The 27,435-nt window shown below is 43.5% G+C and overlaps 1 protein-coding gene across 2 annotated transcripts in view; it reads left to right on the top strand.

Annotated features, from left to right (window-relative positions):
* Nucleotides 1-159: 159 nt before the first annotated feature.
* LARP4B (La ribonucleoprotein 4B) overlaps nt 160-27,435 on the top strand; it is a 111,977-nt gene continuing 84,701 nt past the window's right edge. The window contains exons 1-2 of one of the 2 annotated variants that reach the window (XM_054726554.1): nt 160-444; nt 11,998-12,124. The gene's annotated coding sequence lies outside the window, so the exon portion shown is untranslated. The remainder of the gene's footprint in view (nt 445-11,997; nt 12,125-27,435) is intronic. The other variant, XM_054726553.1, reaches the window with a different exon arrangement.

The following is a 27,435-nucleotide window of genomic DNA, read 5'->3' on the forward strand; positions in this document are numbered from 1 at the left end:
CGCGCGCGGATAGGCCGGGAGGAGAGGGCGGGCTGGACGCCCCGTGCGGCCAATCGAGCCGCCGCACCTTCATGACGTAAGGCTCTCCCGGGCTGTGAGCGCCAGTCGGCGGGCCGGGCGGCTGAGTTCGCGGGCGCGCGGGCGCGCGGGCGGGCGGGCGGGGCGGGACTTCCGCCGAGTCCCGGAAGCGGGAGCTGTGTGTTCTCATGCGAACGGGAAGGAGCGTTGGGGCCCGGAGTCGCGAGGTTGAGACATTTTTCTGGCCCGAAACGGGAAGGAGCTGCTGCCGCCCGCCGTCAGCCCGCCCCGCGCCGTCCCCCGCCGCTCGCCCGGGCCGGCCGCGCCCCTGCTCCCGCCCCTCCCTCACGGCCCGTCCGCGTGTGGCGCGGTCGCCGGGCACCGGGGTTGCGGCGGTCGGCGGCCGGGCGGCGGAGGCGCTGACAGGTGAGCTCGGCGGGCGGGCAGGTCCAGGGCCCCCTCTTTCTCCCTCCGCTCTCTCCCCGCCGCCTCGGACCCTCGCCGAGCCCGCCTGTCATAGGCCGCCATCTTCCCGGAGGACGCGGCTGGCTGGGCAGCGGGCAGGACCGGGCCGGACTGGGTCGGGCGGCGGGCAGGGTGGCGGCGCCCTGCAGGGCCAGAGTACAGGCTGGGGTCGGGGTCTGGGCAGGGTCCAGGCAGGGCGGGGGTCTGGGTAGGGCCGGGTGCCCGGTAAGATACAGACGGCGTCCAGCAGGGTCTGGGGTCGGGCAGGGGCAGGGCCTGTGTCGCAGGTCAGGGTCCGGGCAGGGCCGGGGTAGCAGTCCGGGGTCCGGGCAGGGCTGGGATTCCGGCAGGAGCGTGGTCTGGAGTCTGGGCAGGACAGGGCAGGGTCTGGGCCCCACCGCGGGTCCGGCCCGCACTGCGACGGCCTCGCCCCGGCCTCCGCCCCGGAGGCCGGGGCCGCGGCTGGCCGGGCCGGGAGGGGGCAGGGTCATTCGGACCAGGAAGTGGGGATCCTGTTGCTCGGTGTGTGTTTGGGAAACTCCGGTTCTCTCGATAGGGTTGAGCAGAGGCAGATTGTGAAGGTATTAGAAAAATAAAATAAAATCTTAATATATCCGGTGTTCGAAATAGGGCCAGGAGACACGGTGGAGAAAGGGACAGGTCAGGAATCTCTTACCCACCTGCTTCTCCGTCTTGTCCAATCAGAATGTAAACTTGGAAGAGTTAAGACTTAAGTGTAACTTTGTATTGCAATTCTTTGTGCAGCTAATATTACTTTCCCCCTCTTTTTTTTTTCTTTTGTGAAATGGTCTTTAATTTTGGCTGACATGAAACTTGAGGAAATTATCTGTAGGGTAGCTCTTATGATTTCGAGAGCCCCTCGCGGCTGTAATGTAACTTGTCCTAATCTTAAGTGAAAGTTTGAAGTTTTGGATAGCTGAAAGAATGGAAGTATTTTCCTGTACTGTGCAGGGAAATTAGATTTTAAGGGTGAGGGGTTTTAAAAAAGATAATGCCAACTTGAAGACGAATATTGTTAAGCGTACAAGTTATTTTCCTTTTTGAAAGTTTTTTCTCTTTTGATATTTAGTTGGTCTCTTAAGTTGTATTAAGTATTTAAAACACACTTGAAATAGGTGCTGAGTTATAGTTTGCAAAGATCAAGGGGAGGAGTTGAGAAAGAGTGATGTTCACTTCTCTGGGGTGGTCAGATAGTATGGGCAAGGTGCAATTTCCAAGCTTCCCCACCTGCCTGTCTCCCTCTAATTTACAGTCCCAGTAATTTACAGAAGTTGAAATGGTTATGGCTTTTCGACTTTCCTCTGTATTTAATATACTGAAAGGCAGTTTAAGCTATAAAGAAATCGGTTGACTGAAGTTTGCTTGAGTTGCTTAAAGTGAAATAATTTCTGAAAGGCATCAGATTAGCAAGTTTATTATTATTCAACCATAAATTTGACTTGTGTACTTCCCTTTGAAACTTGTGTTTGGTTAGAAATAAGTTTCATCCTGTATTTTGAAAAGTTAATGTGAGATGCCTTATTTACACGAAATAATGGCATGGCTTCTTGTTGATTAGAAATTACCCTCTTGGGGCTTCACGTTTTTAATCTCTAAAGGGAATGGATGACAATATCAGCCTCATATGGCTGTTGGAACACATTGGAGTTGGCTGATTTTACTATTTTTTTTAAGGCATGTACCCGTTTTTTTTTTTTTTTTTTTAAATACATTTTTAATTGATTTCAGAGAGGAAGGGAGAGGGAGAGAGAGAAAAACATCAATGATGAGAGAGAATCATTGATCAGCTGCCTCCTGCACGCCCCCTCCTGGGGATGAGCCCATAGCCCAGACATGTGCCCTTGACAGGACTCGAGCCTGGGACCCTTTAGTCCGAAGGCCAATGCTCTATCCACTGAGCCAAACCAGCTAGGGCTATTTTTTAAAATTATTGAGATTGTTATTAAGAAATTTGAAAATGGTGCTTACCTTATTACTATTTTCAATATTCTTTCTGTGATTGACAATTTTAACTTATTAACAGATTTTTAAAAAATCAATCACATGTATCTGGGCAGAGAAAACAGGTTCTGAGGACAGAATGTATATTCGGAGAAAGGAGTCATAGTCAGACTATAGTAGTATTTGAGTAGGAGCCAGAGAGAAAATAGGCGATAATGTGGGTACAAAAGTTTTTAGCACTCATTTTAACATTTTTTGTAATGTTCCTAGGGATTGAGTTTTTTAAAAATATTGAGATTTGGAGATTTTATTGAACTTAATATGATTTCCACAAATGAGCACATTTTGACAAATACATAGTTAAACTGTGGAAACACATATTTTACTCATTTGTGGTGTTTTTTTTTGAAGCAATCTTCATACATAAAACAATTCTAAAATATTTAAGTGCAAGTTGGAACATCATGTTGTTAATGCTAATAACAATAAACATTGCCTGCAAATAGCCTCACTACTTACTCTACATGGATTTGCAACAATATTTACAAGTTTTTGTAGTGATAGACCTGTGTGGTTGGTGTTGCTAACCAAGAAGTGGCTGAGAAACTCCTTATTTCATTGTCATGCTGGAGTTCATGCTTTTGTATGATAACTAGGATTATAATCTAGGCCTAATTTTAGTAACATGTGTTGTCTTTATGATGCTTCCTTGAGATTGCAAACAGCTGTATAGATAGATATGTTAGTTTAAATCCATTTGCTGTTGTCCTAATGTTAAAGGCACAAGTTTTAAATATGCTTTCATTGACACATGCTTGTACTCTTTCAGAGTTCTCATGCTTAAGGACTTCCTTTTTCAGATTGGTAAATGCAAGAAAATCTCAGAGTATATTCTTGTAATTCTTTCTGTAAGACTATTTACTCAAGCTTTTACTAATGGAGAAAAGAAAACAGTGATGTTGTGTTTATGGAAATACATTGTTAAAAAACAGACACTGCTGCAGGAATTGTTTTGTTTATGCTCTTTTGTAAAACTTTATTCCTGTAAAGAGTTCTCCTTTTTCTGTGAAAGCTAATTTTAGAGTACACAGTGAATGAGGCACTGCCTTCTAAAAGGGTTAAACTCTCAGATAACATTTTAGTTTAGTTCATTTTAAACTTTTTGCTCTTAATTATTGCACTGGCTAATGTTTTTGGAACTACTCTACTGGAATTATCATGATTAGAAAGTGAATTTCTTTATTGGCATATGGAATTCTAAGGTAGAAACCATTAGGTTCTCTAATTAGAAGAAGGATGATAATTCCTAGTGTTCTAACAATTTATTTTTTGAGTATGAATGTCTTCCTTAGAAACAGGAAGACATTTACTTAGCTTATGTTTCCTTTCCCCCTCACTCAAGCTCCATACCTTTTATCCCTTCAATGCCTTTATAAACACTGTCTTTTCACAATTTTTATGGTGAAGTTGTCATGGCTTCTGTTTAATCATGAAGGGCTACAGGTGAATGATGCCACCACTTTTGTGCCTCTGTCAGGTTCTGGTTCCTTCTTTAGTGTCAGCCCTTCTTCCCTGCTAGTGAGACCTAGGCCACAGAGTGCATTGTGTAACATGGAGGACATTTGATATTTACTCGAATTTGAAAGCATGCAACTTAAGTTTTAGGGGGAGTTTTGATAATCATTAAGTAGGATAGTCTTCACTTGACAGTTCTTTATGAAATCTGAATTATGATGGTATTTATTTGCATGATAAAGATAAAATACTCTCTTATTTATACACACCATGTTAGTCACACTACAGCCAGAGGTTGCTTTAAAAGGTATATCCTGCCCTGGCCAAGTAGTTCAGTTGGTTAGAGCAGCGGTCGCCAATCGCTGGTCCGAGGACCACTGGTAGTCCGTGAGGTCCAAAAGGTTGGCGACTGCTGGGCTAGAGTGTCATCCTGACATGCCAGGGTTGCAGGTTCGATCACTGGTCAGGGCACATACAAGAAGCAACCAATGAATGCATAAATAAGTGGAACAACAAATCAATCTTTCTCTTTTTCTTTCTCCCCCCTCTCTAAAACCAATCAATCAATCAATCAATCAAATAAAAGAGGTGTATCCTGATTATTAGGACCTTTAAAAAACTCCTTAGTGACTGTCCCCTACCTAAATAAGAAGTGCTGCCCTACTGGTTTGGCTCAGTGGATAGAGCGTCAGCCTGCAGACTGAAGGGTCCCTGGTTTGATTCTGGTCAAGGGCACATGTGGGCTCGATCCCCAGTAGGGGGAGTGCAGGAGGCAGCCAGTCAGCGATTCTCTCTCATCATTGATGTTTCTATCTCTCCCTTTCCCTTCCTTCCTCTCTGAAGTCAATGAAAAAAATATTTTTAAAAAACAAAAAAATTCAGCCCGGCCAGCGTGGCTCAGTGGTTGAGCATTCACCCAAGAACCAGGAGGTCAGAGCTCAATTCCCAGTCAGGGCACATGCTGGGGATACTGCCTCTATCCCCAGTAGGGAGTGTGCAGGTGGCAGCTGATCATGATTCTCTCTCATCATTGATATTTCTCTCTCTCTCCCTCCCCCTTCCTCTCTGAAATCAATACTATATATATATATATGTGTGTGTGTGTGTGTGTGTGTGTGTGTGTATTTATTTATTTATTTATTTATTTATTTTTTTTTTTTAAAGAAGTGCCCAGGCTCCTGAGCACAGCAGGCCTGGGGCCCCCAGGGCCTTCTCTGCCTTCTCCTTGCTGACAGGGCCATCTGTGGTCAGCCTCACTGATCACTGCCTCCCCCCACCCCCACCCCCACCAAACCCCTTAAACCATGCTGTTGCCTTTGCTCTTCGTAGTTTCTTTGCCTGAGGTTGAATGTCTTCCTTTAACCTTCCTTACAAAGTTATTTTAGGAGGCCTTCAGAAATCCCTGCCTTCGTTTCTAAAGTGGTGCTGAGTGCTTTCCCATTTTCATAGTACCCTAGGCATGGCACCTAATTAATTAATGGAAGTTCCTTGAGGGACAGATTATGTTTGTAATCTCTTTGCTCAGCCCAGGGCCAGGTACACTATAGATGTTTAGTAAACTTTGTTCAACTAGAGGGATAAAGGCATACCTAAAAGACAACTCCCTCCTCAGTTTTAGAGAAATAACCAAGCATGGAGTTCTTAACTAGAGAAGGGTGCAATAGAAAGTGCATATAAATTATATTTCTAGCCCTGGCTTGTGTAGCTCAGCAGTTAGAACGACAGCCTTCTCACTGAAGGGTGTCTAGTTTGATTCCTGGTGTATCTAGGTTGCAGATTCCATCCCTGGCCTGGTGGGGAATGGTGTGGGAAGCAGTCAATCTATGTCTCTCTCACATGGCTGTTTCTCTCCCCCTGCTCCCCTCCACTCTCTCTAAAAATCAATGGAAAAAGTATCCTCAAATGATGATTAACAAACAATTTTAAAAATTATATTTATAAAATGTTAACTGATTTGATAGTTGCATCTAGTGCTTACAGTACTATTTCAGATGGAGTAATTTACATGACCTAGATTACACTTTTTCAGTCTTCAAAAAATGTGCCATTTTAATAACAAATATTTTTTACCTTTATTTTGCTTTAATATTAAAACACACTTTATTAACCCAAAACAAAGCAATTGCAATAGTGAAAATGTATTTTTATTTATTTTAGAGAGGAAGGGAGAGGGGGAGAGAGCGAGAAACATCATTGATGAGAGAGAACCATTGATCGGCTGCCTCCTGCATGCCCCCCACTGGGGATCAAGCACGAAGCCTGGGCGTGTGCCCTGATGGGGAATTGAATTGTGACCTTCTGGTTCATAGGTCACTGAGCCTAGCTGGCGGGGCTTGAGCAGATGTTTTTGATCAATCACACTAGTAATACAGTGATGAATGGTACCAGAACTTTTTTCTAAGGCTGTGGTCTAGAAGAAATTAGAGTGAATTGTTTTATTTAAAGGACTGGTATTTGCATTCTCAAAGCTTCCTTGCAATGAAACTTCTTGATCACTCTCAACTCCACACTTCCTTGAGCATCTCTGTTATGACAGGCGCATTTATTATAGCACACCTGGTGGCAGGCACCCCTCATCTCCCTTCCCTGCTTTATTTTTTTGTTGTAGCACTTGCTACATTATAACATCCTGTATAATTTCCATATTTTTATGTATGATCTACTTTCTCATACTTGAATGTAAACTTTATGAGATCGAGGGTTTCTGCCTTTTTTATTTATTGATATGATCCCAGATCTTAGAATAGTACACAGTATAAATGAAATAATTTATGAATAAATCCCAGGGTTATAATGATGAACAAAAGGGATATATTGTCCCCCTTTTGGTTGCCTGAGGCAGGCAGTCAAATAATCAGATACGAGAGTAGGCAGTGCTGAGATCATCCAGTAGACCTTAGGGATCTGTAGGCCTCCTTCCCTAAGGAAGAGTTGGGTGTGGAAAGAGGGCTTTGTAGGCAAAAAGGATAACTGCAAAAACTCTGAGCTGAGAAGGGGCAGAGTGATTTGGAGGAACTAATTTGAATGAGACTGAGGCTGGGAGAGGTAGCAGCTACATCCTACTGGGTCTGGAAGGTCCCAGCATAGATGAAAATTTTGTTCTATATTCCAAAAACGGAGCATTTCAAAACCAGAATTGCCTTTTTAAAGTGATCATTCTGCTTTATGGAGAGTAGCATGGAGGGGGAGGAATGGGCACACACAGATGGGTATTACTTGGCCCAACGTGGAGAGCCTCTTGTTTCAACTGTGTTTATCACAGTGGAAAAGGCTTTAATGGAAGAATAGCTTGCTCAGAACCCTTTTCATTTATATTACACATAATAATGTATGTTTAAAAAATGCTTTAAAATTATGCCTTAAATTTACTAGCATTTGTCAGTTTTTTAAAGTATATTTGTTGTTTCAGCTTTTATTAAGGCAGACTAATTAACAAGATTCCTTTTTTAGAAACATCTTTGAAAAACGAGAACATTCTGTTTTCAGGATTCAAAAAGCTTTGTTTTATTGTCAAAGCTTAAGATATGGGGATAAAAACATAGTGACCAATTTGATAAAGATTTACAAGTTACATCTTTCTCTGAACATGTTAAACATTCCCTCTTCAAATGTTTTCTTCTGAAAATGTCAAGCCCTTTCAAGTCTGTTCTTTAAAGACTTTATATTTGCCCACTGGTGTGGCTCAGTGGTTGAGCATCCATCCATGAACAAGAGGTCAATGGTTCGATTCCCAGTCAGAGCACATGTCCAGGTTGCAGACTTGATTCCCTGGCAAGGGGATGTGCAGGAGGCAGCCGATCAATGTTGATGTTTCTATCTCTTGTTCTGAAAATCAGTAAAAACATTTAAAAAAATGACTGTACTTTCTGAACATGATTTTTTTGTTGATTACTACATTATAGTATCTATGTTTCATTGTTGAGATTTTATTATCTGTATAATTTCTGCCTTGCCATGTACACATCATCTCCACACAAACTGTATATAGTACTGTAATCCATTGCTGCCTGGCTTATTACAATTTAGCATAGTCAGAGAATACCAGGATCATTTAAAAGTAGAATTGAAGTCCCTGTGGAAAGTTACCTTTTAAAAATGTAGACATTTGAAAGTCAAAAGCATTTTCTCTTACTTGTGTTTTTAGCAGGTAAATAAAAACATTCAAACAATTGGTGCTATATATATTGGTTGTCATGTAGTGCGGAAGTGTAATTTGAAAACCTTATGGCTGACACTTTCTCTGGAAGGTCAGTGTTCCTTTTTGATTAATATCTGAATTTTTAGTGTTACTTGTTATCAGACTAGAATCTGTTTCCGGTTTCCCTTCAGTGGGTCACTTGGAGTACAGGCCATTGTGCAAATGAGTAACTGATGAATCAGCAATGTTTGCTTCTTCACACCTTACATAGCTAGGGAGGGGATTGGCAATCGGTGAAGACCAAAGGACAAAATGAATAAGGCAGTTGACAGAAGTTGCTCTCTCAACCCTTTTTTTTTTTCCCACGGCTCCTCCCGCTTATTTTATGCTTTGGAAGGAGAAAGTAGAGTCCCCAAGTAAAACTGCAGAGCATTCAGGCACATAGCATTTAAGTCTCTGTGATTGGTGGAACTCCAGTCACGGAGTGAAATGCTTTCTGGCAGAGAGTGTTTTGAGGTCCTAAATGACCATGAGTTTTAGTATTGAAGTCAAGTCCACAACACAGCATACTATGCCTTTCAAGTTCAGAATATTTAGAGTACTAGTATGTTTGTCATATTAGAGGTTTTTAATCTGTAACTCATTGTAAGTTTTTATGAAATCACGATTTTACAGTTCAAGATAAAAAAACAGATCAGATGCTTTCCCAAAGTCATTATTTTGCCACAAATTGTATTACTAGGTAATTTTATGAGTGGGCAAATAAAAGCTAGATTATTAACTTCCAGTTTGCTGTGTGGAGGTTATTGATAATTTGTGAAGAATATGCTTACTAAATGTTTAACAACTAGCAATACATTTAATGAGCCTTAATTCAGTAGCTTGGAGTATTTTGTTTTTATCAGTGCCATTGTAATCTGTCTAGAATAATAGAATTGAGAGGGAAACTTTTCATTCTTTTTGCTATTCAAGTAGTGTTGGTGTGAATGAAACAACAATTTGAAGTAGGACAGTCATTTTCTAAGACTTTGAGTTTTGGTCTATATTATAACAGATTTGATAACTAGTTTCTGAAAATAATGGCCAGGAAATAGTGTAATACTGCAGTTGCAGTCTTAGGATTTTAGATCTCTAAAGACTCAGAAACTGAAGCTCACAGAGGTAAAATTAATTAGAAAAATATGTTAGTTGGTGGCAGAGTGAAGCTATAACATTGGTGTCTTCTCTGAGTTCAGTTTTCCATTGCACTATAGTTATGGAACTCACATAAGGTACTTATCCAGGTATAGTCTTAAAATTTTTATTTTTTAATTCCTACCTGAGGATATGTTTTTACTGATTTTAGAGAGAGGGGAAGGAAGGGGTGGGAGAAAGAAAGAAAGAGAAACATCGATGTATGAGAGAAACATCAATTGGCTGCCTCATGTATGCACCCCCACCGGGGATTGAACCAGTAACCTAGGTATGTGTCCTACCAGGAATGGGGACGACATTCCAACCAACTGAGTCACACCAGGCAAGGCTAGGTAATCTTTAAAAAAAAATTTTTTTAATTTTTATTGTTGAGGGTATTGCAGATGTTCCCCTCCCTCCCCTCCCTCCATTGCCCTCCTCCACCAGGTTCCTGCTCCATCCTAGGCCTTCACCACCCTATTGTCTGTGTCCATAGTAATGCATATCCTATATAATAAAAGCCTAATATGCTAAGTGTCCAACCATTTGACCAGTTCCTATGATGCGCACTGACCACCAGGGGGCAGAGGCTTGCTGCTGGGGTCTGGCCAATTGGGACTGGGTGAGACGAGCCAGACATGTCCTAGAGCCCTCCCATGGTCCCTCCCTGGCCCCAATCGTGCACTGGTGGGGTCCCTCAGCCTGGCCTGCGCCCTCTCACAATCTGGGACCCCTCAGGGGATGTCGGAAAGCCGGTTTCTGCCCATTCCCCACAGGCCAGGCTGAGGGACCCCATGGTGCACCAATCTGTGCACCCTGTCTCTAGTATACGTATAAGATCTTCAGTTAATCTCTTCCCGCCCGCCCTTCCCTCTGAGATTCGCTAGTTTGTTCCATGTTTCCATGCCTCTGATTCTATTTTATTCATCATTTTATTTTGTTCATTAGATTTCTTGTTTATTTTGATTTTTAGATTCAGTTGTTGATAGATACGTATTTATTGCCATTTTATTCATATTTTTGATCTTCTTCTTAAAGAATACTCTGCAACATTTCATGTAATACTGGTTTAGTGGTGATGAACTCCGTTAGCTTTTTTTCTCATCTGTGTAGCTCTTTATCTGACCTTCAATTCTAAATGATAGCTTTGCTGAGTAGAGTAATCTTGGTTATATGTCCTTGCTATTCATTACTTTGAATATTTCTTGCCACTCCCTTCTGGCCTGCAAAGTTTCTGTTGAGAAATCAGCTGACAGTCCTATGTGCACTTCCTTGTAGGTAATTAACTGCTTTTTTCTTGCGGCTTTTAAGATTCTCTCTTTGTCTTTAACCCTTGACATTTTAATTATGATATGTCTTGGTATGGGCCTCTTTAGGTTCCTCTTGTTTGGGACTCTTTGCGCTTCCTTGTAAATCTATTTCTTTTCACCAGGTAAGGGAAGTTTTCTGTCGTTATTTTCTTCAAATAGGTTTTCAGTATTTTGCTCTCTCTTCTCTCCTTCTGGCACCCCCATAATGTGAATGTTGGTATGCTTGAAGTTGTCCCAGAGGCTCCCTACACTATCTTCATATTTTTGGATTCTTTTTCTTCTGATTAGGTGCTTTTTGCTTCCTCATATTCCAAATCATTGATTTGATTCTCGGAATCCTTACTTGACTCTGTTGAATCCCTGTAAATTATTCTTTATTTCAATTAGTGTATGCTTAATTTCTGACTGGTCCTTTCTCATGTCTTTGAAATTCTCAAACTCACTAAGTCCCTTGAAGCTCTCATTAAGATCCTTGAGCAACCTTATAACCATTGTTTTGAATTTTGTATCCAGTAGTTTGCTTCCATTTCTTTCATTTGTGTCTTATTTCTTTTCTCTGTATTTTGGCTGCTTTCCTGTGTTTGTTTTTATGTATTAGGTAAAGCTGCTATGTCTCCTGGAGTTAGTAAGAGTGGCCTTGTCCTGTAGGGCCCAGTGGATTTCAGGCCATTCTGAATGATTGTTCTGTATTTTAGTTGTAATTTTGATGTGGTTGTGGGTGGCGGTGAATACTAGTGTTTATCTATGTCGCCATCTTGGTTCTCTCAGGTAAAGTCTTAACAGTGGTATTTCAAAAGAAAAATTGAAATTGGTTAAAGCGTTAATTCTATATATGCTATTGATTTTAGGTTGGCATTTTTTTAAAACAAATTCTTAAAGCACCTATTAAACTGTGCTTTTTAAAACATTGAAATAAATTATATATTCCAGGAAAATAAAGGGTTTCTATGTCATTTAAGATAATTTAATTTTTAGCGTTAATCTATTTATAAAGGTGCTAACAGGCCTTCCAGTTTGTCTCATATTCAGACTGCAGTTTACATGTTTTCTTTGAGAAATAGTCTCAGAGAAATTAAATTCAGTGGTTTCCTTCCTGAAGCATTCAGACAGTTGTAAACCTTCATGTCTATGCTGTTGGTGCAGAACTGTCAGGCCTTGACAGTGTCAGCATACTCTTTGCCTTTCTATAAGGAGAGAAGTGACTTGTGAGCACTGTGACACCTCTTTTGTCTTTAATTTACCATCCTCAACAACTGTTGTTACTCAATACCTGCTAATTTCAGATTTAACAGCCTGCAGCTCTACTACAGAATTGAGGAATGAATGCAGATTGCTGTAGTTCCCACCCAAACAGTATATTTGGCATATAATTCAGAGGACTCAAAGCCCTTGCTTTCTTTTTTTGTTTTTCTTCAGAACACCTGTTTTGCTGTATGGGAAACTGAGACCTGGAAACAGTTCGCAGAATGAGGGGAGAGCAGAATATGGGATCTCTCTAGCTTCTTGCTTCCAAGACTACTGCAGATTGCATCATTGGAAAAGCGTAGGTGTCCTGTGTAGCACCCACCTTGGGCCCAAGTAACATGATAGAGGTGAGGACTAGCCACACAGCATAGCTAAGGGTCAGATATGTTGGCTTTGAATAAAAAGTTTTAATAGTAGTTTTTATAGTGATGATGGTTGAGGTCAGGGGTATCCCACACCATAAGGCCAAACAGTAGTTTAACATTATTGGAGCTGATTCTGATAGTTAGCTTTGAACTTTTATGGTGATGTTATTAGGTCCATTGTCTATTGAACTATAATACTAATTGGCATAGGAATTGTGATCCAGTTATTTATAAAGTGGAAATGTATTATGCCTTTGGAATATCAAACAGATTTTCCAAATTTGTATATATTTTTGAATTTATTACTTCAGAACTTAAATTCTTTTTTAAAAATAGTATCACTTGAAAGCAGCATCATCTGTTAGTGGGTGTTCGTGTATTTTAATATTAACTGTTTTGCACTGTCATCTTAGAAAAATGAAGGCATGTTCAATTGTCCCTTCTAATATTTGAAGATTGGGATTGGATTCTGTGCTAAGATGCAGTGGCTTCCTGAGCACAGTGTGGTATTTCATAGCTGCCCTGGTCTGGCCTCTGGCTCTTTAGTAACAGTAATGACTGAAATTTTTTTAGATTACATGCTCTGTGCTGTGCTTCCCCTAAAAATGCTCACAGTAGGTAAAATGGGAGTGCCCAGGGTCACCACTTGGAGAGTGGGGAGCTTGGGTTAACTTTCTCCTCAGATTCTGCCTGTTATTCATAGATGGGGGAAAGGGAGAGTGTCCTTGGACTTGTGAGTCTGTGTTTAACATTTCTAGTATGGGTCTTTTTTTAGTGAAAGGGTTTTATAGCTCGCAGCATATTTCCAAAGGATCTTTGACCTCTCCCTTCAATACAAATAACAGTTTTAGTGTGTTTGCCACATAGGAACTTCTTCAATGATTTGTTATTTTGATAATTAAACGTAGTTCTTTACTGTTCCCCTACTTTGTATTTAACTATTCTGTATGTTTAGATCCCAAGTGCACACTTACATATATGCACACATGTATACATATACAAAATCTAGTGAATATCTAAAATAAGATGAACATGAACTCAAAGTAATTCTAATTTTACCCTAACCTAAAAATACTGCCCTCCCCATTGTCACATCATTTGGAGTATGTAGCAGCAGCGGCTTTCACTTGTATTCCTCTCATTTTCTGAGCTTTATAGTTTAAATACTAGAAGTCTTTCCCCACATGTTTATTGCACAAAAGACCAAGTTACTAAACATGTATTTCCTGAGATTCTGTTCTGTTAAGTATGTGTCAGGAATATAGTGGTGAAGAAGATATACATACTGGAGCAACAGAACTCATTTGACATATTGTGTCACTGGGTATATTAGTAAAGGATTTTGGACTCCGGCTCTGTAAGAAAGATGGAGTGACATCTCAGCTGGCCTTGCTTGTTGAAAATGTAAGCTGAGAGGTGGGAGGGAAGATAACGAGTTTAATTGAGAGGAAGAGGTTAGAAATGTATTTGCAGGTTTTTGGTTTGGGCAACTGGGTAGATGATATGCTGTCTTTCCTTGAGATTGAGGGATCAGTCGTCAGTTTTTTTGCTTGTTTATTTGTTTTAAATGGGAAGGAGGGATGAATTTGAGGAATCTGTAGGTAAAAAAAAAATATGTTCACCAGAAATTTGCATGGAAATTCAGCATATGGTTTTAACTGCAGCCATAAAAAGCCAAGAGCAGAAGAGCAGAACTGGGGCACAGTGAGGCAGGTAGACTCACTCTTCTGGTAAGTCTTATTTACCTGTGGGCAGTGAAGTGCTGGGACTGGTGGCCACTGTCTACTTTGTCTCTTTTTCTCTTTCTACCAAGTTGAGTTGTGCTTAGAAAAGCCAGTTTTCTTGTCCCTAAACTTGTTCAGGGCTGTTGTACTCCTTAGTGCAATTACACGATTTAACTAATATAAACTGATAAAAGTATTACAAAAGCAGTTACTCAGGAAAAGTTATCTGACAACTTTGGAGTGTCTTGATAACAAGAAAATTACTAAGAAAACTGCTATTAAATGAGATATATGGATAAGACTATGAAAAATCGGGGAATGGGGGAGGCAGAGGCAACCTGTAGGAGGAAAGATGGGAGATAATCGGGTTGCATTGTAACGTTGTAAAAGAGGCTACAGAAAGTGCAACCAGTGGCAAAGCCTGTCCACACAGCAGAGTGAATCAGTGGTCACAAATTGCAGTAGAACAAACTTTAGGCCACCTCTCCAAGATGGGAAAAATATTTAAATATACTGTGACCTTTGTAATTATGCAGAAGAATAGAGTGGGATTATACCCGTCAAGTTCTTGCTTCTGGGACAACTCTTCTAATGGAGAATAAGACCACGTACTGCATCAGCAGTGCCTGTGGTCCAGCTATGTGATCTCCTTGTCCAGCTTGTCATCTTTCTCCTTTTGTCTCAACATTTCTCTTCCACCTTCTAGCCACCAGTCGTGAATTCAGTGAACACCTTTTTCATTATCTTTGTGTCTCAAGCACATAGGAAGAAAAAACAAATGACTACGCTGTTCTAGGAATTGCACACACTTAAAGGAAGTAGTTGGTCAGAACCTATATTGCCACTTGTCTTAACTCTGCATATTTCTTTTTTTGCTAAAAACTCAAATCTACTGGTGTGCAGCTTTATTCTAAAATTATTCAAATACACTTATTTTCCATATTTTGTACTTTGGTTAGAATAATAAATTATTGCCCTAGCTGGTTTGGCTCAGTGGACAGAGCGTCGGCCTGTGAACTGAAAGGTCCCAGGTTCGATTCCTGTTAAGGGCTCATGCCTGCGTTGTGGGCTCGATCCCCAGTGGGGACTTGCAGGAGGCAGCTGATCCATGATTCTCTTATCATGCATGTTTCTATCTCTCGCTCCCTCTTCCTTCCTCTCTGAAATCAATACAAATTTATTATTAAAAAAAAGAATAATAAATTATTCCAATAAAAAAATGGGGAATAATCATTTTAGAAGCATTGTGCCATTCATATTATTTGTTGAGTATCTAAGTTGTACTTCCAAGAACAAAGTGAAAATCTTTGTGAAAAAGAAATAAGAACGCATAATAATAGACTGACTCTATTTAAGAAAAAGACACAAGAGAAGGAGCACATACAGTTAAACTGGGTAAGGATTCGAGTGTCAGTTTGTAGAATTGCCTATTGTTTGCAGTAACTTCCAATCTGGCAGGGCAAAGGAGGAGCATAAAGGTAGGGAGAGGTGAGAAAGGAGGAGGACAAAAGCAGGCAGGGCAGAGTAAGCATCACACAAGGCCCAGACCCTAAGTTGGAGAAAGAAGATAGTTCTTGTAGAGGCCCACCCACCCCATAGATCTAGCAGCAAGGAGGCCATTGGCCCCCTTCAAAGGAGCTGCATTGTCCTTCTGTGTTCCTGCTTCTCACACCTCCATTCTCCCTACCTTGTGGCTCTGTCTTTGGAGACAGCAGAGGCTGGGGCGTGTTTAAACAGTGACAGGGAGAAAGAGGTTGATGGTACCAGACAAGAGGAGGGTATGGGATCCACACTACAGATGAAGGACCAGTATTCCTTCAATTAACAGCTGTTTTTCCCCCCCTCTCCAAACCTTCTTTGACATAGAAACTCCTGAGAAAAATAATTCATTTTCATGAAATCTTTTCAAGTTGTCTTATGTGTCCAGGCTGTATTTAAGGTATCTTATCTTGACTTCTGAGGTCTGATTTTCTAGAGCTGTATGGGATTATAATTGTTATGGGATGTTTCCCTTTCTTTCTCCAAAGTGCTAAGAAGTATGTATCTGTTGGAATACTAAATTAAAGAAAGGAATGATGCACATGCATATAGATCTTAAAAATGAGGCATATTTTAATTACCACCTACAAAGCTGTCACTTGAGGATATGTTTATTGATTTTTTAAAAATATATTTTTTTATTGATTTCAGAGAGGGAGATAGAAAGAAACATCAATGATGAGAGAGAATCATTGATTGGCTGCCTCCTGCATGCCTCCAGCCAGGGATTGAGCCAGCAACCCGGGCATGTGCCCTTGATTGGAATCGAACCCGGGGCCCTTCAGTTCACAGCCTGACACTCTATCCACTGAGCCAAACCAGATAGGGCTTATTTATTGATTTTTGAGAGACATTAATGTGAGAGAGAAACATTGATCGGTTGCCTCCCATAAATGTCCCGACTGGGGATCAAACCCACAATGGAGGTATGTACCCTGCAAAGTCTTGGTGTATGGGGCGACACTCCAGTCAACTGAGTCACCTGGCCAGGGCATCAGTGGCTTTGAATTTTTAAGGAAGGTGGTATGTTTACTGATTAACAAGACCTTAAGAGCCCTGTGGAGCTTTGGTCAGGACATGAGGAAGACAGGTTGCACATTTCACAACCATCTGTTGGCATCAAACAGCCATTTACTCTGCAGACCCTTCACAATTTCTTCATGACTTGCTGAATTTCATTGTCCTTCATTTGGAGAAACATTACACATTTGAGATGTTCTTGCTATTTGATTAATATAGATCAGAAGTACCTTTTCCCCACAGCAAAGTTGTTGTTTTTTATGTTTTCTTTTTAATCCTCACTTGAGTATATTTTTTTTCATTGATTTCTAGAGAGAATGGAAGGGAGGGAAGAGGGGAGTAGAAAGAGAGAGAGAAACATCCATGTGACAGAGACACATCGATTGGTTGCCTACCAAGCTACCCATACCTCCCACACGTGCTCCAACCAGGGCTAGGAAACCTGCAACCGAGGTACATGCCCTTGACCAGGAATCGAAACCACGATCCTTTGGTCTGCCGGCCTACTGTAACCACTGAGAAAACTGGCCAGAACCACAGCAAAGTTTTTAATATATGTGAAAACTATATCTTGGGTGTACTTTAAGAAATTGGTTTGTTATAAGATGAAGTGAAAATATTCTATTAGTGTCAGGTGGGCCCAGTTTTTTTTTTTTTTTTTTACTAAATCAATTATGTATAGCTCCAGGACCATTTTACCACCTCCACTTCTGATTCTTTAGCGCCCTCCTAGGGATAAGCATGTCCCAATCTCAGCAGCACAGGGTTAAAGCAGCTTTAAGCTGCTTTCCAGCTCAGACTGTCTGTCATTCTTTAAAATGTGTTCTAAGTTGGCTTACTACCACCCACATCTTACTCTTTAAGTATTATGTGCTTTCAATTGAAAAACTGATAGTTATCCTATCTAATAAAAGAGTAATATGCAAATTGACCATCACTCCAACTCAAGATGGCTGCCCCCATGTGGACACAAGATGGCCGTCACAAGATGGCCAGCAGGGGAGGGCAGTTAGGAGGGACCAGGCCTGCAAGGGAGGGCAGTTGGGGGCGATCAAGCCTGCAGGGGAGGGCAGTTAGGGGTAACCAGGCTGGCAGAGGAGGGAAGTTGGGGGCAACCGGTCCTGCAGGGAAGGGCAGTTGGGGGGACCCAGGCCTGCAGGTGAGGGCAGTTAGGGGTGACCAGGCCAGCAGGGGAGGGCAGTTAGGGGCAAATAGGCTGGCAGGGGAGCCGTTAGGCATCAATCGGGCTGGCAGGAGAGTGGTTAGGGGGTGATCAGGCTGGCAGGCAGAAGCGGTTAGGGGTAATCAGGAAGGCAGGCAGGCAGGTGAGCAGTTGGGAGCCAGCTGTCCTGGATTGTGAGAGGGATGTCCGACTGCCCGTTTAGGACCGATCCTATCGGGATTATTAGAAGGGTGAGATGAATGAGATTTTCCATTGAAGAGTTGGACAATGCACTACCCGTAGTTCATTTTTGAAGAGGACTTCTGGGTCTCTTAAGACTTTTGTGGTATTCTGACTTTTTCTTTGGTACAGGTATACTAATGCTACATTTGCCCATTAGCATTTTTGTTTTCAAATGTAAATGAGAGAAAGTGAAGATACTGAACCAAACACTTCTGCTCTTTGTCCAAAAGGTGATATTACATCTGAAATATCAGCAGTAAGTTGTTTTTCCCCCTGCACTAGACTCTAGATACATTTTGTTTGCCATTGAGGGAGGTTAGTGTGTGGCTAGGAAAGAGATGACAAAAATAAGAGAAACAATTGTTCAGTAGAAAGTACCTTTGCAACAAATGAGAAGACTTGGGGATAGGAGTGAGGGGATCTGAATAAGGCAAGAAAGATGGGCCTCTCAGGGTGACATGCTGCTGAATGAGATGCTGCGAGTCTGGCATGGCAGGGGCTGTCATTTTCAACATAGGAAGTAGTAGTTCTTAATGTGCTGAATGTTGATAGACAAATAGAGGTCAGAATATATCCTAAACAGACTGGAAGAGAGCAGTTAGCTTTTCAGCTATGGAATTGAACATTTTTGTTAAAAATATTTCTTATATATCTTGGCCAGTGTGGCTCAGTTGTTTGGGCATCCTCCTGTGAACCAAGGAGTCACCAGTTCAATTCCCAGTCAGGGCACATGCCCAGGTTGTGGGCTCAATCCCCAGTGGGGGAAAGGGGTGCAAGAGGCAGCCAATCAGTATTTTTCATATCACTGTTTCTCTCTCCCTCTCCCTTCCTCTCTAAAATAAATAAAAACATGTAAAAAATATTTATTATATTTGACTTCTTCCATTTTAGATTAAATGAAGTAGACATGCTGCGTTGTATCCCATGCAGTTTCCAAGTTTGGGCCTAGCACTTCCTGGGAGTGTTCAGGAAGGTGTTGCACCCTGTGAAAATCCACCTAAGGAGGTCATTAGTCATCATTATCCTTTCCATTTGCTTCTTTTTCCCTTTGGTGGAAAAGTGTAGGTGCTTCAGGAGGTGCTCTTCTCCTGGAAAATGACTGACTCCCAATAAGAGCAAGAAATTATACTTTGAGAGCAGAAAGGCTGTGTCTGTAAGGATATGATTACCTACATCAACTTTGCACTTAGTTTTACAAAATAACCATTACGACCACACGCAAAGTTAAGAGGTAGGAGTTTTAGTCTTCATATTGTTTTGCATAACATTTTATTTGAGCTTAAAACAAATTTTTTTATTGAATTTTAAAAAAAGAGAGGAAAGGAAAGAGAAGCATCAATTTGTTTTTTCTCCTATTCATACATTCATTGATTGACTCTTGTATGTTCTCTACCTGGGGGTCAAACCTACAACTTTGGCATATTGAGATGACATTCTAACCAACTGAGCTACTCAGCTAGGGCTTTTTAGGCTTCTTTATTATCAAGAATTGCAGTGGTTGTTGGAGTTTGTCAAACATTTAATGGATGAAATACTTCTCTCCTAGCAGAAGGTTAATGAGATGATCTAAATTCTTTGCTTAGTGAGAATCGTAGCTAAAATGATCTTTCCAAATAATTGTCCTCTTGAAGGCAAGATATGTTATAAACCAATTATAAGGCTTAAAGCTGGAAGGGACCTTTTTCATTTTTGTGTGTGAAATTACTAGATAAGTTCTGAATTAAAAGCAATTAGTGGAAAATTCTTTAAGTGGAATTTTTTTTTGTTCTGCTTCTCATGTAGATACTTTTCCAATCATATTTGGCTAAAAAGGAAGTTTTTGCATCTAGTGTCTGATTTATGCTCTCCCTAGGAGCAGAAGCAGATAAAGGTATAAAAATAAATTCCCTTTTCCCACTACTATCCTTTCCAGTAGAAGCACAGATGAGTATGTATAAAAGGTAATTTAAAATTTTAATCTTGAAGTTGATTGTCAACATCTACTTAGGAATATTTCTATACTGGGTGCCAGTTAAATGTGTAATTAAATGACTACTGAGATTGGATTTCTTTTGTTTGTCCGTGTCTTTGAGTGACACATTTACTGTGAGAATACTCAGTGGAAAGAATTGACTATATATATATAAAAGCCAGCGACCAGAACACCAGAACGACCAGTCGCTATGATGCCCACTGTGGCCAGAGAACCGACCCAGATCGGCCTCCACCACTCCATGGGCCCACAGCCCCTCCCTCCAGCCAGCCCTGCCCCTTATTGCCCCCCTACCACAATATAGGGGGCAGGGCCAGCTGGCCAACCTCCTGCAACCCCTCTCCCTGCCTGGCCCCACCCCAGATCTCCCCCACCACCCCAATCAGGGCCAGGGCTGCCAGCCAACTGCCTGCGGCCCCTCCCCCTAGCCAGCTCTGCCCCCGATCAGACCTCTCACTCTGACCAGGGGCAGGGCCGGCCAGCCAACCATCCATGGCCCCTCCCCCAGGCCGCTGGTCCCAGATCATCCCCCCAACCCCATTCAGGGGAGAGGTGGTCAGCCCACCACTCACAGCCCCTCCCCATGGCCGGCCCCACCCCTGATCATCCCTCACCACCCTAATTGGCCCTCGACCCCTCCCCAGCCAGCTCTTCCCCTGATCAGCCCCCCCACCCCATTCGGGGGCGGGGCTGGCCAGTCTACCGCTCACAGTCCCTCCACACAGCTGGCCCTACCCCCAATCGACTCCCTCACCCCAATCGGGGGCGGGGCCCGCTGGCCAATTGCTCTGGGCCCCTTCCCCCAGCCAGCCCAGCCCTGATCAGGCCCTGATTGAGGCAGGCCAGCTGGCCAACCTCCCACCGTCTCCTCCTCCCAATAGGCCCAGTCCCAATCCGCCAATTGGGGCTGGGCCAGTTGGACCCTACCCATGAACGAATTTGTGCACTGGGCCTCTAGTCATAGAGATAATGAACTTAAAGAAAACACAAAGAACTATAATAACATTTCTCTTGGAAACAGCCATCTGTTGCTGTGTAAATATCCCACCTATTCAAGCCTACAAATTCAGTTGAGTGTACAGGTGACGATTGAACAGCACAGGTGACACTTGAACAGCACAGGTGACTCTTGAACAATGCAGGTTTGAACTGCACAGATTCCCAATCTCAGATGAAAAATATTGTTTTTGATTCATGGTTGAATTTGCAGGTTTGAAGAGCTGACTGTAGAGTCAAGAGTTACACTTGGATTTAAGAGCAGGGGTTGGTGCCCTTAACCCCAGCATTGTTTAAGGGTCAACTGTATATGTGTAAGGTACTATGGAAGGTACAGCACCTAAGATACAAATTATTCTGTCGTAAAACAGGAATATGCAGTTTATAATCTGATGTCAACAGATGTGAGGTACACAGTATAATCTATCCAGCAGCACAAGGCAAATGAATAAGGAACTATAATTCCTATTATGGTATTTTATTTTTTTACACCTCTTTAGCCATGGGCATATTAAGTTCATTAAAGAAAGTTACTATTATATATTAACAAGTGTCCTTTCAACCTCCAAATGGCTATGATTGTGCTTTAATGATTAGATATAGCTTCTTTGATCATTTTGTTTTTTTTTAATGCATTTATTTAGTTTGAAAGATCTGGAAGGTAAACTACTTTTCTACAAAGTTATGTTTAGACATTGAAAGTAACAAATTTTGACTTTTCTAATTGATTTTCAAAGGGGATCCTGCAGTACTTAATCAGGGCACTCTCTAAAGTTCCTAAGCCCATTTTCCATCTTTAGTCAAATTGTGTTTACTTATCTAGTTGACTGTTCATTTACTGTTTTTTTTGTAAAATGATCCTAATAGTTATGCTGGTGTTCTTAGAACACATGTTTGTGTAGAAGTGTCTTATACTATATATCTCCTTTGCTCATGCTCTGTCCTATAACACAGAGTTCTAATTCTGATCTCTTCTGATCCAGAGACAAATCATGTTTCCACATCATCCGTTTGTACCAAGGAAAATAAAGTCATGCTCTTTAGGAGAATGATACCTTTTGGTTTTAGAAATCATCAAATTCTCAAACTATGATTCTATCACTGTTACTTGAAAATCCACTGAAGTAAGTATATCAGGCACATGTATGAAAATGAGGCTCTTAACCTTTAATAGTTTATGGTCCTGTATGACAGGGATACGTTATTCTGAGAAGTGTGGCATTGTGCAAACATAGAATAGAAGGTATAGCCTACTACATACCTAGATTGTATGGCATAGTCTATGGTTATACTGAATACTGTAGGCAATTGTAACACAATGATAAGTATTTGTGTATGTAAACATAGAAAAGATACAGTGAAAATACAGCATAAAAGATAAAGTGTGTGTGTGTTTGAGTTAGAGGGACAGGGCTATAGAATGGGCACCTTGGAGGGAGAGTATATGTCAGGAGGAGTGTGGGAAGGAAGAGAAGGGGATGAAAAAGGATCCCTGACATAAAGAGACCCAGAGAGATAAAGCTTGAGATGAGGGGGAGGGGAGGGAAAGGAGAGAGGGACAAGGAGAGAGAGAGGAGAATTGGACTTATCCTCCTATCTAATAATAGAGTAATATGCAAATCATCACTCCGCTACACTCACAAGCCACGCCCACCAGCCACGCCCACCATCCAATCAGAGTGAGTATGCAATTAAACTGAAAACATGGCGGCAGCCTCACCCCCCAGCCTCTCCTGGTCTCAGGGAGTCGGAGAAGTCAGGCGCCAGCACCTGAGGCTGGCTGCAGCCACGGAGACCAAGAAGCCGCCTGCCCCATGATCCCAGGCTGCAGCCAGCCTCAGAAGCCTCAGGTCCGCCTGCCCCACATCCTGGGGAGACGGAGAAACCGGTCCCCCGCGCCTGAGGCTGGGTGCGGCTGGGAGACGAAGAAGCCGCCCGCCCCATGATCCCAGGCTGCAGCCAGCCTCAGAAGCCTCAGGTCCGCCCGCCCCACATCCTGGGGGAGACTGAGAAACCGGGCCCCAGTGCCTGAGGCTGGCTGCAGCCACGGAGACCAAGAAGCTGCCTGCCCTGTGATCTCAGGCCTCAGCCAACTGGAGAAGCGGTTCACCCCACGTCCTGGGGGAGACAAGAAACCAGGTGCCAGTGCCTGAGGCTGGCTGCAGCCCGGGAGATGAAGAAGCCGCCTGTCCTGTGATCCCAGGCTGCAGCCAGCAGCAGAAACCTCAGGTCCGCCTGCCCCTCCTCCTGGGGGAGACTGAGAAACCGGGCCTCAGCGCCTGAGGCTGGCTGCGACCTGGGAGATGAAGAGCCGCCTGTCCCATGATCCCAAGCCACAGCCAGCTGGAGAAGCCGCCCTCCCCACGTCCTGGGGGAGACAAGAAACCGGGTGCCAGCACCTGAGGGTGGATGCGATCTGGGAGACGAAGAAGCCGCCTGCCCTATGATCCCAGGCTACAGCCATCCGGAGAAGCCGCCCACCCCATGTCCACCCGCCCCACGTCCTGGGGGAGATGGAGAAACCGGGCCACAGTACCTGAGGCTGGCTGCAGCTTGGGAGATGGAGAAGCTGCCCACCCTGTGGTCCTGGGCACCAGTACCTGCGGCTGGCTGTGGCCTGGGAGACAGAGAAGCCACCCACCCTGCAGTCCTGGGCACCAGCACCTGTGGCTGGCTGTGGCCTGGGAGACAGAGAAGCCGCCCACCCTGCGGTCCAGGTGCCAGCACCTGCAGCTGGCTACAGCCTGGTAGATGGAGAAGCCGCCCACCCTGCAGTCCCGGGCACCAGCACCTGTGGCTGGCTGTGGCCTGGGAGACAAAGAAGCCGCCCACCCTGCAGTCCTGGGCGCTAGCACTTGCAGCTGCAGCACAGGCAAAGCCCCCTGTCCACCATCCCCTGAGGCTGCAGCCAGCCTGGGCGCCTATGGCTGACCAGAGGGAGGGAAGCCCGGATCCTGGGTGCCTGTGGTCAGCTGGAGGAGGGAATCCTGGGTACCAGGTGTGGGCCAAGGCAGAGGTGGTTAGGGGCAATCAAGCCAGCAGGGGAGCAGTTAGGGACAATCAGGCAGGCAGGTGAGCGGTTAGGAGCCAGCAGTTCTGAATTGTGAGAGGGATGTCCAACTGCTGGTTATCCCATGAGGGGTCCCAGATTGGAGAGGGTGCAGGCCAGGCTGAGGGACACCCTCCCCGCTGCCCCCCGTGCACGAATTTCGTGCACCGGGCCTCTAGTGAGGAAAGATAGAGTAACTGAGGGAAGAGAAGCAAGTTGGTGTACAAGAGAGTGTGTTCAGGAGCAGGCGTGGATAGGCTCCTGGGTTCCCCTTCTCCCCAGCCAGCCTTCTCCCCTGGCTCCCTTGACAACTGTGGGCCCCAGCCAGTGGGTGGGCACAGGGTGAGGACAGTCTGCTTAGCCTCCTTGACTATAAATCAACCAGAGCTAACGGCGAATTCATCCTCTTAGTCAGGTCCAGCCTTTTCTTTAAACGGTCACAAACTTTTTGATTAAAATTGATTATAATCTTTTGGGACCTCTGTGGCTGACTGAAATATGTTTAGGCTGGGTGGTGCATGACTGTACTATTTGGGTTGTTTCCACTTTCTGGCTGAATAATGTTACTATGACTATCCATGTACAAGATTTGGTGGATATATGTGTTTTCATTTCTCTTGGGGATATATCTGGGAATGGGATATATGCCTAGGGGTGGAATTGCTGGGTCATATGATACTTTTATGTTTAACATTTTAAAACTGTTTACCAGAGTGGCTGTGCCATTTTACATTTCCACCAGCAATGTAGGAAGGTTCCAGTTTCTCCACATCCTTGCCAACACTTATTATTATTGTCTTTTTTATTATGGCCATCCCAGTGAGTGGGAAGTGGTATCTTCTGTTTTGATTAGCATTTCCCTAATGATGATGAGTATCTTTTCATGTGCTTATCAGCCATTTCTGTATCTTCGGGGAAATGCCAATTCAGAATCTGCTGCTTATACAGAGTTTCAGGAATTATTTATTCTAGATATATCTTCCTTATCAGATATATGATTTGCAGATATTTTCGACCATTTTGTTCATTATTTTTTTCACTTTCTTGATGGTGTGCTTTGAAGCATGAAAGTTAACTAATTTTAATGAAGACAGAATCATTTTTCTTTTTGCTGCTTGTGCTTTTGGTGTCCTAAGAAGTCATTTCCTAATGCAAGCTCACAAAGATTTACTGCAATGTTTTCTTCTGAGTTTTGTAGTTTTGGCTCTTACATTGAGATGTTTGGTCCATTTTGAGGTAATTTTTAAATAAATATGTTTTTATTGATTTTATTTTTTAAATATATTTTTTATTGATTTCAAAGAGAAGAGAGAGGGAAAGAGAGATAGAAACATCAATGATGGGAGAGAATCATTGACCAGCTGTCTCTTGTACACCCCACACTGGGGATCGAGCCCAACCTGGGCATGTGCCCTTGACCGGAATTGAACTCTGGATCCTCAGTCCGCAGGCCAACGCTTTATCCACTGGGTCATACCGGCTAAGGCTTGAGTTAATTTTTATATAGAGTGAGATAGGTATCCAGCTTCATTTTTTTGCATGTGGATGTCCAGTTGTCCTGGCACCAATTGTTGAAAAGAGTATTCTTTCCCCATCAAATGGTCTTGGCACCCTTTTGAAAATTAATTGTAAAGTATTTACATAAAGGTAAAGTATTTCTGGATTCTCAGTTCTATTCCATCCATCTGTATGTCTGTGCCATTACCACACAATATTGATTGCTGTAGTTTTGTGGTAAGTTTTGAATTCTGGAAATATGACTGTCCCAATTTTGTTTTTTCCAAGATTATTTTGGCTGTTCTGGGTACCTTGCATTTCCCTAGGTTTTTTTGGATCAATTTCCATCAATTTTGCAAAAAGGGCACGTGGGATTTTGCTAGGGATTGCCTTGACTCTGTAGATCACTTTGGGGAGGGTTGCTGTCATAAGAATAGCATGTTTTCTCATCTGTGAATATGGGAATCTCTCCCATCCATGAACACCAGGTTTCTGTCCACCAGAACCACTATCTTATGTCAGTGGTTCTCAAACATTTTAATCTCAGGACCTCTTTACACTTTTAAACATTGAAGATCCCTATCTCGAAAAATTAAGGTTAAGAAATTTTAAAAATATATTTCTCTTTAATAATAATAACAAATCTATTACATATAAATAATATTGTTTATGAAAAGATAGCAATCTTTTCCAAAACAAAAAGTAATTTAACGGGGAGAGTGGCATTTTTGTCATTCTCCTTAATGTCTGATTTAATAGAATCTCAGCTGGATTCTCATCTGCTTCTGCATTTGATCTGTTACGAGGTAAATGAAAATCACTTAGACTTTATGGGTCCACAGAAAGGGTCTCTGGGACCCTGACAGAGCCCAGGCCACACTTTGAGACCCCCTGTCATAGAGAACAAGACTGAATAGTGCAGTTTCACAAGAAAATGGTGTGATGACCAAATGGCAGTTTTTATTATCTGTATTGATGAACAGCTGGGAAGGGACTTGAATGCCTTTTCTGCTGGGTCAGTACTTGCTCTTCTCTAGGAAAGACACTGCTAGACCTAAAGGTCTTAGAGGGCTGCTTGGTAAACATGGAATCAGCAAGCTGGATGAGTTTTATTAAGTAGGTCCTATCTGATACAGAGGGAATATGCAAATTAACCATCACACCGTCACAAAGATGGCGCCCATGGTGGAGGCGGGGTTTCCGTAACACAAGATGGCTGCACCCACAGCAGAGGCAGAGTTCACATAATGAGCCTTAAGGTGCAATCAGCAGGGACCTGAGGCTGCATGGTGCTGGGCCAGGGCTGGGGACCTGAGCCTGCACACCCCCGCCCGGTGGGGCTTGACGGGGGACCTCGGTCACACCCCCCGCCCAGCAGGGTTTGACGGGGGACATCAGGCTGCACCCCCCTCCCCGGCAGGGCTTGATGTGGGACCTCAAGGTGTGCTCCCTGCCCCGGCCCGGGCTGGGGGGTCTCAGGCCGTGCCCCCCACCCAGCGCCAGGCTGGGGGACCTGAGGCTGTGCCCCCCGCGCCCGGCGATGCTTGATGGGGGACCTCAGGCCGTGCCCCCCCGTCTGGGCACCAGGACAGGCGACCTCATGCTGCACCCCCCACCCCAGTGCTGGGCAGGGGGACCTCAGGCCATGCCCCCCCGCCCGGCGGAGCTTGATAGGGGATCTCATGCTGCATCCCCCACCTGGCGGGGCTTGACGGTGGACCTGAAGCGGTGCCCCTTGCCCGATGTGCGCCAGGAGACCTGAGGCTGCGCCCCCCCACCCAGCGGGGCTTGACAGGGGACCTGAGGCTATGCCCCCCGCCTGGTGCCAGGCCAGGGGACCTGAGGCTGCACCCCCTTGTCCGGTGGGGCTTGACGGGGGTGGGGCTGGCCGGGTCTGGATCTTGGCTAATGGAGGTGGGGCTGGCTGCGTCTGGGTCTCGCGCGATTTTGAGGCACCGCGGGTGGGCAGGGACTTGATTCTGGGTTCCGTGGTGCGCCCCAGACTCTGACAGGAGGAAGAAGATTTTAATATACATTTTACT

The sequence above is a fragment of the Eptesicus fuscus genome, chromosome 2 (genome assembly GCF_027574615.1).
Source record: "Eptesicus fuscus isolate TK198812 chromosome 2, DD_ASM_mEF_20220401, whole genome shotgun sequence".
Lineage (NCBI taxonomy): Eukaryota > Metazoa > Chordata > Mammalia > Chiroptera > Vespertilionidae > Eptesicus > Eptesicus fuscus.